We start from the raw sequence: 14,397 nt of genomic DNA on the forward strand, positions 1-14,397 counted from the left end.
GCGCTAGTTACGCTAGCTGTCGAGGAAGAAGAAGTGTGCGTGGTAGCTGCTGCGAAAACGAACTGTAAACGGCCGTTCGCTTAGAACTGACTGACTGGCTTTTCCTCTCGTGACAAACTGGTGGAGGTGCGGGGTACGCATCCATCGTATGCCTACGGGTCCTCAACCAGAAGCTACCGACGCCAGTACCTCGGGGACGGCAGAAATCTATCGAAGCAGCCGTCGCCTCCAAGGTCTTCCACCGCAATACAGCCCCCTGGCAAGCTCCGTGAGGAAGATGTCAACAACTACCGCAAGCCAAACCGAGGGGATCCGAAATGCTGCCGTACCATGCATTCTCAACGCGCCTCGCACGCCTAACCCGTTCCATGGCGACGCCTTTGAGGACGTTGAAGACTGGTTGGACCATTTCAACCGGGTCGCCGCCTTTAGCGACTGGGACGATCGCCGTAAGTTGAAGAACGTCTTCTTTTCCCTTTTAGACGCGGCGAGAGTATGGTACGAAAACCACGAAGCCTCGTTTACCAGCTGGCAGGAGTTTTACCGACTGCTTTGCGAAGCCTTCAGCACTCCCGAAAGGAAAGAAAGAGCCGAACAGGCACTGTCTTCGAGGTTCCAAATGCCAAACGAAACCATCGCCATGTTCGTCGAAGACATGACGCGATTGTTCCGTCGGGCCGATCCACTAATGCCAGAAGACAAGAAGGTGCGTCTGTTAATGCGAGGCGTAAAGGAACAGCTTTTCGCAGGCCTCGTGCGCAATCCTCCTACAACAGTCTCTCAGTTCATTCGTGAGGCAACAGTCATGGAACGTATGCTTCGGCAGCGGCTCTCGCAGTATGAACACCAGACCACCATGACTGCTGCATGCTCTCTCGTACCTGCAAATGATGACAGGGAGTCCCTTACCGAGCTAATACGACAAATCGTTCGAGAACTGCAGAAGTCCTTTGCATCAGCTCCGGCACCTCCCAGTGCCGCGGTTCTTACGGATGTCATTCGGGAAGAAATCGGCAAAGTGGTTCATCCCTCGCCACCAACACGACCCGAACCTCCCACGTTCTCGTACGCGGATGCTCTTCGGGCTTCCGCGCCGTCGACGGGCCGTTTTTCGCAGCCGCCTGCTGGGATTTCTCGACGCTCCCCAAGTCCGATCCACCGCACGAATCCGCAAGCACCTTTTCATCCTGGTCCGCGCAAATCTACAGTATGGCGCGCCCCCGACAACAGTCCGTTGTGCTATCACTGCGGGGAGGCTGGTCACATGTATCGCGACTGCCAGTACCGACGGATTGGTCTGCGGGGATACCATCCGGACGCCCGTTGCCCGCGCTATGGCGAACGCCCGCACGACATCGAGCAATACCTAGAAAGTAACCGGCTTCCTCCTGCCCAACAGCGAAGACAGTCATGGTCGCCTTCACCTCGTCGGTACGCGTCACCAAACCGTGCTCGACCCGCCTTTGATTCCGCTGGAGTCAACGGTGGAAGCCCGCGCCGGGGAAACTGAAAACGGCGACCTCCGGGGGTGAGGCCGCTGTCATGCGAACCGTCAAATATCCTCCGCCGACGCCATCCCCTCGCGACGTACCGCTGACGCCTTCATTCGAAACTGCAAAAAAAACTTCTGCTGTTATTACTGCTTCAATCGACGGTTATCCGGTAACTGCACTTGTCGATACGGGAGCTGACTACTCGGTTATGAGTGCCTCACTGGCCACTCGGCTACGCAAGGTGCTGACAGCGTGGGACGGCCCACATCTGATTACGGCCGGAGGACACCTCGTGTCACCCATTGGACGATGCACCGCCAGACTTGCAATTTCTACTTCGACTTTCGTAGCGTCTTTCCTTGTGCTGCCCAAGTGTTCTCGACTAGTTATACTGGGCATGGATTTTCTCCAGGAGTATGGGGCGATCATTAACCTTCGTGACTTGTTCGTGACTTTTTCTAACTACGTTTCTTCGGATTCGAGTGTGGAGGATGAACATCACCGCGCGGCTTTACGCGTGGTCGATGACTGCGTGACGTTACCGCCTCGAAGTAGCATCTTCGTCCTCGTTGAATGCCCCCAAGAACAACTAGGAATAGGCATTGCCGAAGGTAACCTCGCCATATTGCTGGATCGCGAAGTCGGCGTCGCACGAGGTCTCGTAGAGCTCCAACATAGGCAAACCACGATTCTAGTTACCAACTTCAGTGGCGAATACAAGCACTTTGCGAGGCATACCACCATGGCCTACTTTGAAACGGTGGCCGATTCCAACGCCTGTGCTTCGGTAACGACAATCTCGATTCCGGAACCCAGCGATGTGGACTTGACCAGTCACATCAACCCACAGCTAGACCAAAATGAGAAGCAGAGGCTCCTCACTCTGCTATCGTCATTTAGCGACTGTGTCGCCACCACGTCGAAGGTCAAACAGACTCCTTTAATCAAACACAGAATCATCACTGAACCGACCGTCCAACCTGTTCGCCAACACGCTTATCGCGTGTCGCAAAGAGAACAGGATGCTATTCGTCATCAAGTTAAACAAATGCTCGACGATGATGTCATTCAACCATCGACAAGTCCTTGGTCTTCACATGTTGTATTAGTTAAAAAGAAAGATGGTTCACTACGCTTCTGCGTCGATTACCGCAAACTGAACACGGTCACGAAAAAAGACGTTTACCCACTTCCTCGAATTGACGACTCCTTGGATCGCCTGCGACATGCCCGTTACTTTTCTTCAATGGATCTGCGTAGTGGGTACTGGCAAATTGAAGTTCACGAACGGGACCAGGAAAAAACGGCGTTTATAACACCCGACGGTCTCTATCAATTTAAGGTCCTCCTTTTTGGATTGTGTTCCGCTCCGGCCACATTTCAACGCATGATGGACACAGTTTTATCTGACCTCAAGTGGAACTCGTGTTTAGTCTACTTAGACGATGTAGTTGTTTTTTCCACCACGTTTGAACAACACATCCAGCGGCTTGAGGCGGTTCTTCAAGCTATCCGCACCGCCGGCCTCTCCCTGAAGCCCGAAAAATGTCACTTTGGCTACGAGGAGCTCAAATTTCTAGGTCATATTGTCAGCAGCACCGGTGTGCGCCCTGACCCTGACAAAGCCCTGGCAGTCGCTCTGTTCCCGATACCGAAGACAAAACATGATGTCCGCCGATTTTTAGGGCTTTGCGCGTATTACCGCCGTTTTGTACCCAATTTTTGTGAAATTGCCGAACCTTTGCAACGACTCATCAAGAACGACGTCACATTTGTTTGGGGCCCGGCACAATCCGACGCCTTCCACGACCTTCAGCAACGTCTACAGACACCACCGATCCTTGGTCACTTTGACACCGAGGCTGACACAGAAGTGCATACTGATGCTAGTAACGTTGGTCTCGGTCGTACAGTTTCAAGCTGGTGTTGAGCGCGTTATTGCGTATGCCAGCCGAACCTTGTCTGCTGCTGAAAAAAACTACTCAGCAACTGAAAAAGAATGTCTGGCAGTCATATGGTCTCTCCAGAAGTTCCGCCCATACCTGTACGGACGCCCCTTCCGTGTCGTCAGCGACCACCACTCTCTCTGCTGGCTGGCGAATCTCAAAGATCCTTCAGGCCGTCTCGCAAGATGGAGCCTTCGGTTGCAGGAATTTGATGTGACCATCGTCTATAAGTCTGGCCAGAAACACACTGACGCCGACTGTCTCTCTCGCGCCCCCGTCGAACCCGCACCACTAGATACTGACGACGATTCGGGTTTTCTTTGTACTCTTCCGTCTTTAAACCTTGCTCAACAGCAACGCCAAGATTCCGAGCTCCAGCCCTTGATTGAATACCTTGAAGGAAGCCGCCCACAACCCCCACGGCAGTTCGCGCGTCACTTGTCATCTTTCTGCCTACGTGGCGACATCCTATACAAGCGGAACTTTCACCCTACGGCAACCGCTTTCCTGCTCGTTGTTCCCGCTACTCTCCGCGACGACGTTATACGTGCATGCCACGACGAACCAACGTCTGGGCATCTTGGTTTCACGCGTACTCTCGCGAGGATCAAGCAGAAGTACTATTGGCAAAACCTCACAAAAACCGTGAAGCAGTACGTCAGAAGTTGTCGAGATTGCCAGCGTCGCAAAGTTCCACCTCTGAAACCAGCCGGTCTGCTTCAGCCTGTCCGACCTCCTTGCTCACCTTTTGAACAAGTCGGGATGGATTTACTCGGCCCATTTCCCAAGTCTTCGGCTGATAACCGCTGGATCGTCGTCGCCACCGATTACCTCACTCGATACTGCGAAACACAAGCCGTTCAGCGAGCTACTGCTTCAGATGTTGCTAACTTCTTCATCAAAAATATCGTCCTTCGACATGGTGCTCCCGCTGTCGTCATCACAGACCGTGGTACGGCCTTCACTGCCCAGTTGGTCCGAAATATCCTGCAGCTGAGCGGGACAACGCACCGTACGGCAACTGCGTATCACCCGCAGACTAACGGTTTAACTGAGCGTCTCAACAAAACGATTGCGGATATGCTTTCCATGTATGTTGCCACGGACCATAAAAATTGGGACGAACTGCTCCCGTATGTGACATTCGCGTACAACACTGCCCTACAAGAAACCACCGGGTTTCCTCCTTTTCGTCTGGTCTACGGACGCGACGTCACCACTATGCTCGACGTGATGCTCCTACCAACTTCGTCGCAACATACCGCACCAGATACAGACGCCTTTGTTCAGCGTGCCGAAGCAGCGCGGCACCTTGCGCGGCAACGAATTCTATCCCGACAACGTCAAGATGCTCGTCGGTACAACATATCTCATCGAGACGTCACATACAACCCGGGAGATCTTGTATGGGCTTGGACCCCTATACGTCAAAGAGGCCGGTCAGAAAAATTATTGCGCCGATACTTTGGACCCTACATAGTTTTGCGTCGTCTAAGTCCTGTCAACTACGAAGTTATTCCAGCCGACAGTTCACACCACTCCCGTAGACCACGTTCCTCTGACATTGTTCACGTTACCAGGATGAAGCCCTACCATTCGCGCTGACTCGCATCCACAAACTTTGTGATTCGGCCCCTGTCGTCTCGTCCGTTGTCTTTCTCATTTCTTTTATTTTTTTCCTTGTGGCATTTAACATCTCCCCAACTTTATTTATTTATTTATTTGTTTTTTTTTTCTTTTTTTTTTTTGGAGGGAGGGGTAATGGCACGCGCTAGTTGCGCTAGCTGTCGAGGAAGAAGAAGTGTGCGTGGTAGCTGCTGCGAAAACGAACTGTAAACGGCCGTTCGCTTAGAACTGACTGACTGGCTTTTCCTCTCGTGACAATATGATTACTGAACTGGTCAACAAGATGCTTCAGCAATACCAGGAGAATGGCGCCCACTTCCAACAAATAGGCGCATGGCTAGACACTCTGTAAACCAGAACTACCAACCTAGAGTACCGGGTAGCCGCGACCGAAGCCAAAGTCTTCCATTGGGAGTCGAGATTCACCTCCACCTCAGCCTCCCTGTGGGCATGGCATCCAAACCCTACGATCCCCGATCCCTATCCTAAATCTCTAAACCGGCGGCTGAACCCCCGCCACCTCAACATGGCTCACACTCCTAACTACAAGATCTGACAGGGGCATTGCCGTGGGTTTCACCGGAAACGGGAAACCTTCAGCAGTTCGTTCGGGGCAAGGAGGCCCCAGATATCATTGCCCTTCAAGAGACGGAAGTCATGTAAAATTGGCAGGGTACAAATCCTATAATGCTTCTGGGTCTGATTCCACCACCGCTATTCCAGTTCACAGAAATCTAACAGCCATTAAACATGATATTGAAGAAGTCGAAATAGACCACGTCTTTCTTGAACTCATCCCTAAACGTAACGAGGGTGGAAGCATATTCATCGTTAATGTCTATGGTAGCCAAAGGTGCCGACGCCCCAAGTTCGGAACTCTATTCAGGAAGTCTCTCAGAATCTCCCAACAACAGGTCATATTATTATTAGGTGACTCTAACGCTCCCCACACTGCATGGGTATACCACACAGAGGTGGTCAAAGGTCGTAATCTTTGGCGAGAAGCCCAACAAGAGGGACTGACTCTCATCGCAGACCCCCAGACACTCACCCGTAAACGGGAATGGTGTCAGTGTTGACACCACTCCCGATCAAACTTTCATCATAAACATAAACAATTATGATTGGATTAATACCGGGGAAAGCCTTGGTAGCGATCATTATATCAGAGAAATCCACATTCAGGCAGGTCCACCCCGCAAGAAGGGCAAACGAGTCACGCTCACGGAATGGGACCGCTTCCGCCAGATTCGGGAGGCAACCGCCACCTAGCATATAAACGATCTCGAGTCCTGGATAGGGGTCTCAGAGACTACGTGCAACGCGCCACGAGGGAGATTCCTGAAGATGATGGTCTGGCCGAGGTGGATAGCCGCCTCTTACACTTGTGGGAGGCCAGAAAGAGCATGCAAACCCGCTGGTTAGAAAGAATAAGCTGAGCCGTACACTCCGCGTGCGCACCGCGCAAATCGACGTGGAAATCGAAGACTACGCTAACGAACTAACAAAGCACCAAAAGGAGAAGGTATGCGCCAGCATGCAGGGACAACTCGGCCTAGCCAAAATGTGGAATCTCCTCCGATATCTTATGGATCCGGGTAATAGTAAATCCGAGCAAAGGAAACGCCCCAATAAGATCACTCACCAATACCAGGGCACGGACGACGAGCTCCTGACAGAGCTCAGAAACCGGTACATAGGTGCAAGTGAACGAATTCCCTAGAAGCCATACGCTGGTCCGGAGAATCAAAAGCTAGACGCACCCATCCTAGAGGCTGAAGTGTGAGCCGTCTTGCTGAAACTCCGAACTAAATCTGCATCAGGCCCCGATGGCATAAGCAATCAGAACCACCGAAATCTAGACGATGCATCTATCACAGCCCTAACAGATTACTTCAACCACTGTTGGGAAACAGGTTCTATCCCCTCGCAATAGAAGCATGTACAAATAATATTTATGCCTAAACATGGTAAGCGACTACATCTCGAGAACCTGTGCCCAATCTCTCTGACTTCGTGCGTAGGAAAACTCATAGAGCAGGTGATACAGAACCGCCTCCCCAATTTTGCGGAGGACAACAACCTATTCCCCAATTCCATAATTGGTTTTCGTCCTAAACTTTCCACGCGAGACGTCATGCTTCAGCTTAAACATCAAGTTCTAGACCACATATCCGAGAATAGTACCCGGGCTGTCCTGGGCTTTGATCTGGCAAAAGCCTTTGACAACGTAGTGCATCATGTTATACTGGAGAATCTACAGTACCTAGGTGTAGGCCAGAGGACCCACAACTACATCAAAGATTCCCTCAACCACCGCACAGCGGAACTAAGAATAGGGGTACTAAAATCGGACAAGATCCCTCTCGGAAGTCGTGACAAGCCGCAGGGATCAGTCTTGTCCCCCTTCCTCTTCAATTTAGCAATGATCCGGTTACCGGAACAACTTCATCAGATTCAAGATCTACACCACAGTCAGTATGCCGACATCACCTTGTGGGTGGTTAAAGGAAGCGATAGAGATACATAAACCACGTTACAACAAGCTGTAGGCACGTTTGAAAAGTACGTGACCAGCAAAGGCCTCGCCTGCTCCCCGCAAAAATCAGAACTCTTCCTACTCAGAGCCTACAAACCGCAAATCCGACACTGGACCATCCCCAGAGATCACTGTGCAAGCCGGAGGATGCGCGATCCCGGTGGTGAACACCATCCGTGTACTTGGCCTCTTCATGCAAGCTCACAGGCGCAACGGCAAAACCATTCATAAACTAGAAGCGTGCGTCCAACAGACGAAGCGACTCATCTCAAGAATTGCCAACCGACACTCTGGCATGAAAGAAGCCAACCTCATACGATTGGCACAAGCCTTCGTGCTAAGCCGCATCACCTACATCACCCCGCACCTCTGCCTCAAAGCGGCCGAGAAAGAGAAAATAGAGGGAATTATCCGGAGGGCCTGTAAACAGACTCTTCGGCTACCTATAAGAACGGCCAACGCTAAATTGCTCGCCCATGTGTGCACAACTCTCTCGCGGAAGTTTTGGAAGCGCACCTAATATCTCAATACGAAAGGCCAGCTCAGAGTGCCGCTGAACGAAACAATCCTTCAGAATCTCGGCATCAACTACGAGTTGATGCAATACACTAAATTAGACATTCCTCACGATCAGAAGCGCCATCTCAAAATTAATCCACTCCCTAAAAACATATACACCCCGAATTTCACAAGGAAAGGAGAGCCGAATGGTCCAAAGCCCTACATCAGAAATTCCACGCGTTCAAACACGTAGTCTATGTCGAAACAGCAGAATGAATAGAACCCAACTGTATGTCCCTCGCAGTGGTGGACTCCTCAGGTGAAATGCGTGCTGATAGTTCAAACCAAACCACAAGCACTGAAACAGCATAACAGGCGGCTATCGCTCTGGCAATAGCCTTCACACATTGTCATTACATTATTAGCGATTCCAGAGCAGTAGTACGCACTTTTGCCAAAGGTCAAGTCTCGACTCCCGTAAAACACATAACAGACACCAACCAACGCCCACGACCAATCCAGATCATTTCGGCAACAGCACACTTCTACCTACCCGGCAACGATGCCGCCCACACCACCGCACGAGGACTCGCCAACCGAGCACCCGGACGGCTCACGCTAGGATCAGAGAGGGATCGCATGGTCATTTACCAGGAAACGACTCAGCACAACAGCAGGGCGACAAGAACTAGCTTGGAGGCGACTTCAGACGAACACCTACCCCAACCCCGTAGCCTTTCATAACCACTACCTGGACCAATACCTTATACATGTAACCATTGTAAGAAAAAGGCGGATCTGTTCCACATTATGTGGCCGTGCCCAGCGGAAAATCACACAAATCATGAAATAAGTAATACTGAGCAGTGGGAGGCCGTATTGCTCAGCTCCGACCCTGACCTGCAGGCCAAGGTCATCAAGAGAGCTGAACAAGCCGCCCAAGCCCACGGGCTCGTGGCTGCCTAACCACAAGGTCGACCGTCAATACCTTGTTTTCCAATAAAGTCTTTACTCACTCACACACATTGCCACCACGTAGATATTTTCCACAATCTATCATGTATTTACCCTTTATTATTGCTTCGCCCATGTGGAATGCATCCATCGGGCCCTTTAGGGCAATTGCATAAATTAAGGTAAACTAGGCCAGGTGTGCATAATTCTATAGTATCGAGAGCTACGTGCAATCTGTCCGTCAGTGACTCTACTACAACTTCAGAAAAGTGTGCAGCGCACACTCGTCAACCGGAATTACTGTGCTGCGCCTAGAACGCCCGTCATCACAGCTAGAGCCCATCTTCCGTAGATATCCTACAGTACCAAGAGGCTATCATACTGTCATTCTGCTCTTGATATCATCGGTGTAATCCACAATGATCATTCATGGTCATCGGGCCAGGCACGTACCTAGGGGGGGGGCCCGGGGGGGCCCGGGCCCCCCCCCCCCCCCGAAATCAAGTGGCATACCCCCCCCCTTTTCCCCACCCACGCCACCACTCCTCACACATTCCTAAAGCGCCGCCAAATTAATGTTGAGACTTGGCCGCCAGATTAATGTTGAGACTTGGCACCTGTTCCTCGGTCAGCCTTATGCTGCCTTTTTCACTCGATCCTTTTAGATGGCGGTAGTTATCGGCATTTCTTGTGATGTGAAGGACAGTTTTCTCATAGATTCCGCACCCACGCGATTAACTCGAGATGCGCTTAGTTGTCACCATCTATTCAACCGTCACGCGCATAGCTGTTGCTTTTGTTAGTCAACCTTCTTTGTTTAGGCTGATCCTGGGACCAGGAAATGGATGCGGCTGTTACTGAGCTGGTCTGTACTCTCATGGAACGAGTTGCGGCCGGAGAAAACACCAATTGCGTTTAACTTTTCCCTTTGCTTCATTATTTCCTTAAGTTACGGCTCGCCACGACGCTGACAGATGCCCGGAACCATATACACGTGATACGGGTTAGATAAGGTGGGAAATAAAATGATGTGAAAAAGCGTCCATCATGAAACCCTGCCATAACTCCATAACCCTTAAACTCATAAGCAAGATGACTGTCGCCAGTTACCTCGTCTGTTTTTCCTTAATTGTATAGCACTTTTCGTGCAAAATTGGAAACCGGAAACAAAAATCGCAAGTAGTTGAGAAATTAAGCGATCTACTAAGGGAGAGAGCCAACGCAACAACCAAACTGTAAGCAAAAGCGAATAATAAAAATGTTAACCGTTGTTTATGAGAATATTTATGGATCAACATCTTTTTATTTAAAAAGGAAGTAGAGAAAACGCCGCCGGAAGTGGAAAATAATCACTTGCTTTGAATGACGCTTCTATAGTTATCGGTCGAACCGCCTCACGTAGCCACATCTCTGCTGTGCTTATGTGGGTGTTTTTTTAACCTTTCTCGGTGAGCGCAGTACGTCTAGAATCGCAGAGTCCTGCGCTCTACGCGGTTGTATGGGACTGGCGGCCGCACAGCGTTACGCAATTCGCGGAACTGTCAAAACTGATCCACAAGGCGAAAATAACTGATATTCGAAACTATAACATGTGATAGACTGAAGAAGCCGTAAAAAAATGAACGCAGCCTGAAATCAGTAAAAAAGAAACCTGGCATAGGACAAACCATGATGTATGCACTAAAAGATAAGAGGGATAATACCATAAGCAATCTCGAAGATACAGTAAAAGCAGCGGAAAAATTCTAAGCTGACCTGTATACAGTACCCAGAGGAGTCACGATACCTCACTTAGAAACAGTAATGAACAGGATACAGAAACTCTCCTATAACTAGCGATGAGGTCAGAAGTATGCTGCAAGACATGAAACGTTGTAGAGCGGGAGGAAAAGGTGGAATAACAGTCAATTTAATCAAAGATGGAGGAGACATAATGCTTAGAAAACTGGCGGCTCTTTATACGAACTGTATATCGACTGCAAGGGTCCCAGAAAACTGGAAGAATGCAGACATTTTACTAATCCGCAAAAAAGGAGACGGTAAAGAATTGAAAAATTATAGGACCATTATCTTGCTCCCAGTATTACATAAGATATTTACCAAAATAATCTCCAATAGAATAAGGGCAACACTGGATTTTGTCAACCAAGGGAACAGGCTGGCTTCAGGAAGAGATACCTTACAATGGATCACATCCATGTCATCAATCAGGTTATCGCGAAATCTGCAGAGTACAATAAGCCTCTCTATGTGGCTTATATAGATTACGAAAATGCATTTGATTCAGTAGAGATACCAGCAGTCTAGAGGCAGTACGTAATCAAGGACTACAGAACGCTTACGTAAAAAGCTTGAAAAATATTGCTACATGCGTGTGGTATTTGTTTGTTTGAACGAGGTGCGTGGGCGCCATCACTCCAGAAAAGAGGAGGAAGAACGAACTGGGCTCGCGCTGTGAATCCAACCGGTCAGCGCTGCAACCGTTGTTGTAAATATAATCTGTAAATAGTTTCTCGTCTTACTAGCTCGTCCTTCGCGTAAGAATATATACAGAGGTTCTACAGCTACCTTAATTCTGCACAAAAAAGCAGGGAGAGACCTATAGGGAAATGGGTCAGACAGGGAGACACAGTTTCTCCAAGGCTATTCACTGCGTGCTTAGAAGAATTGTCAAGCTATTAAACTGGGGAGGCTTAGTAGTAAAGATCGACGGCAAATATCTCAGCAACCTTCGGTTTGCCGATGACATTGTTCTATTCAACAACAATGCAGACGAGTTACAACAAATGATTGGAGACCTCAACAGAGAGAGTGTAAGAGTGGGGTTGAATATTATTATGCAGAAGATGACGATAATGATAAATAGCCGGGCAAAGGAACAAGAAATCAGGATCGTCAGTCGGCCACTAGAGACTGTGAAGGAGTACGTTTACCTAGGTCAATTATTCACAGGTAACCCTGATCATGAGAAGGAAAGTCACAGAAGAATAAAAATAGTTTGGATCGCATACGGCAGACATTGCCAGCTCCTGACTGCAAGCTGACCATTATTATTGAAAAGTAAGGTGTGCAATCAGTGCATTTTGCCAGTGCTGACATATGGGGCAGAGACTTGAGAATGAGTTAAGGACCGTGCAAAGAGCGATCGAACAAAGATTGCTAGGCATAACGTTAAGAGAGAGAAAGAGAGCGGTTTGGATCAGAGAGCGAACGGGTATAGACGATATTCTAATTGACATCAAGATGACAAAATGTAGCTGGGCAGGTCATGTAATGCGCCGGTTAGATAACCGTTGGACCATTAGGGTTACAGAATGGGTACCAAGAGAAGGAAAACGCAATCGAGGACGACAAAACACTAAGTGGAGCGATCAAATTAGGAAATTCGCGGTCACTAGTTGGAATCAGTTTGCGCAGAACAGGGGTAAATGGAGATCGCAGGGAGAGGCCTTCGTCCTGCAGTGGACATAAAACATGATGATGATGATGATGATGATGATGATGGTGGTGGTGGTGATGATGATGATGATGATGATGATGATGATGATGATGATGATGATGATGATGATGATGATGATGATGATGATGATGATGATGATGATGATGATGATGATGATGATGATGATGATGATGATGGAGGTGGTGGCCCCCCCCCCCCGAAAAAAATCCTGGGTACGTGCCTGCATCGGGCACTCTGCATTTTAATATGTGAGACTATGACTATGTGAGACTAATATGTGAGACTATGAGACTGTGCCAAGAGAGACAGTTCTGAATTGGTTCTTTTCTTCCTTGTCTTATTTTTCTCTCATCTTTCGTATCCCTGTCCCTGTGCAGGGTAGTCAACCAGAGATATGCTCTGGTTAACCTCCGGCCCTTTCTTTACTTTTATTTCTCCCTTTATCTGCCTTTGTTTGAACCGGCCGCGGTAGCTCAGTGGCGATGGCGTTGAGTTACTGAGCATAAGGTGACCAGTTCGATCTCTGCCGCAGCAGCCGCATTTCGATGGGGGCGAAATTCGAGAACGCTCATGTACCGTGCATTTGGGTGCTCGTCAAAAAACAAAAAGCCCAGGTGGTCAAAGTTAATCTAAAGTCTCTTACAATGGCGTGACTCGTATATGGCTTTGGCCTGTAAATCTCGAGGGTTTAATTTATTTTAGCCTTTCTTTGTAAACAAGCATCGTCGGACTGTTTTCCAGACTAAGAAGCAAATCAGACATTCATCGCTCTTTCGAGAATCTAAATACAACACACAAAGATGACACTCTATTTTGTCTCTTAAATATGAAAGCCACGTTTCAGTTGCATGCGTTTCATTCGCTTTTATTCTAGCCCTTGTTCTGCCTTTTATTAGCCTATGTAGCAAGGACTTTTCTAACAGTTAGTGTGTTTACCTGTGGCGGCATTTTACGACAAATATAGAGGCGATCATGTATAAAGAGACGTTAATTAAGCCTGAAACCTCTTTATTTTACGCCAACAGCATTTACATTCTTTCGGTTCACCAGACTGCTGAGAAAAATCTCCAAGGCAAGAGACAATGTTTCGCCCCGCGCTATTGTGCATTTATAGCGATTTTGTACTTCTTTAATTTTCTTGAACCCAATATTGTAATACAGAGTATATACTTAATTTCTTCAGACCAGGCAACATTCTTTTTACCATTTAACTTGCAGCCTGACATCCGAGAACAGGTAACAGAAGATCATTATACTGCTCAATTCCATTTTTTCTTCTCTTTCCTATTGTCTTTATTTTTTTGGTGCTAAACTTGCTCAGTTAGAAATTTGATCGTTTATGATACAATTACGTACAAGCGCCTTGTCATCGGATCTTCGAAGTTATGGTCTTGTCTTTTCCTCAGCCAGTTTCCTCGTTCCACGTGTGCTTCTCGCTGACTAGCAGCTGCTTTTGTCATGCATATAATATGAGCTAAAAAGTATATCTTGTTTCAGGCACACGGGGCTTCTTTAGGAACTGCCTCAGAATAACGAGCTTTACTCTCCCTTCTGTTTCGTTTTCTTTTTTTTGCGATAAAAGCGTATAATGAAAGGAAAATAAAGTAATCGGAGATGTGAGGAAGGCCGACTTACCTAAAGAAGCACCTGTCAAACTTATTTTTGAACGCTCAATCAAATTAATGCTCGGGGAGGCCACGTGCTGCATTTCAATAAAGAGACGCGATTTTCGCGTCGATGTGAGCGAGACTTGTCCCTTTTCTCAGCAGCTGTATTAAGTTGATGAAAAACGATACCGAAGAGCAGGATAACGCTGCTGCAGGCCCTGGAGAGAAATTGGCATTGGCTACAAGTACCAGCTTCCTCGCGAGCCGCCCT

The 14,397-nt window shown here is 48.5% G+C and overlaps 1 long non-coding RNA gene across 3 annotated transcripts in view; it reads right to left on the reverse strand.

Moving 5' to 3' along the window:
- LOC135903160 (uncharacterized) overlaps positions 1-14,397 on the reverse strand; it is a 313,803-nt gene that overhangs the window by 141,581 nt on the left and 157,825 nt on the right. The gene's annotated exons all lie outside the window — the stretch shown is intronic.

The sequence above is a fragment of the Dermacentor albipictus genome, chromosome 1 (genome assembly GCF_038994185.2).
Source record: "Dermacentor albipictus isolate Rhodes 1998 colony chromosome 1, USDA_Dalb.pri_finalv2, whole genome shotgun sequence".
Lineage (NCBI taxonomy): Eukaryota > Metazoa > Arthropoda > Arachnida > Ixodida > Ixodidae > Dermacentor > Dermacentor albipictus.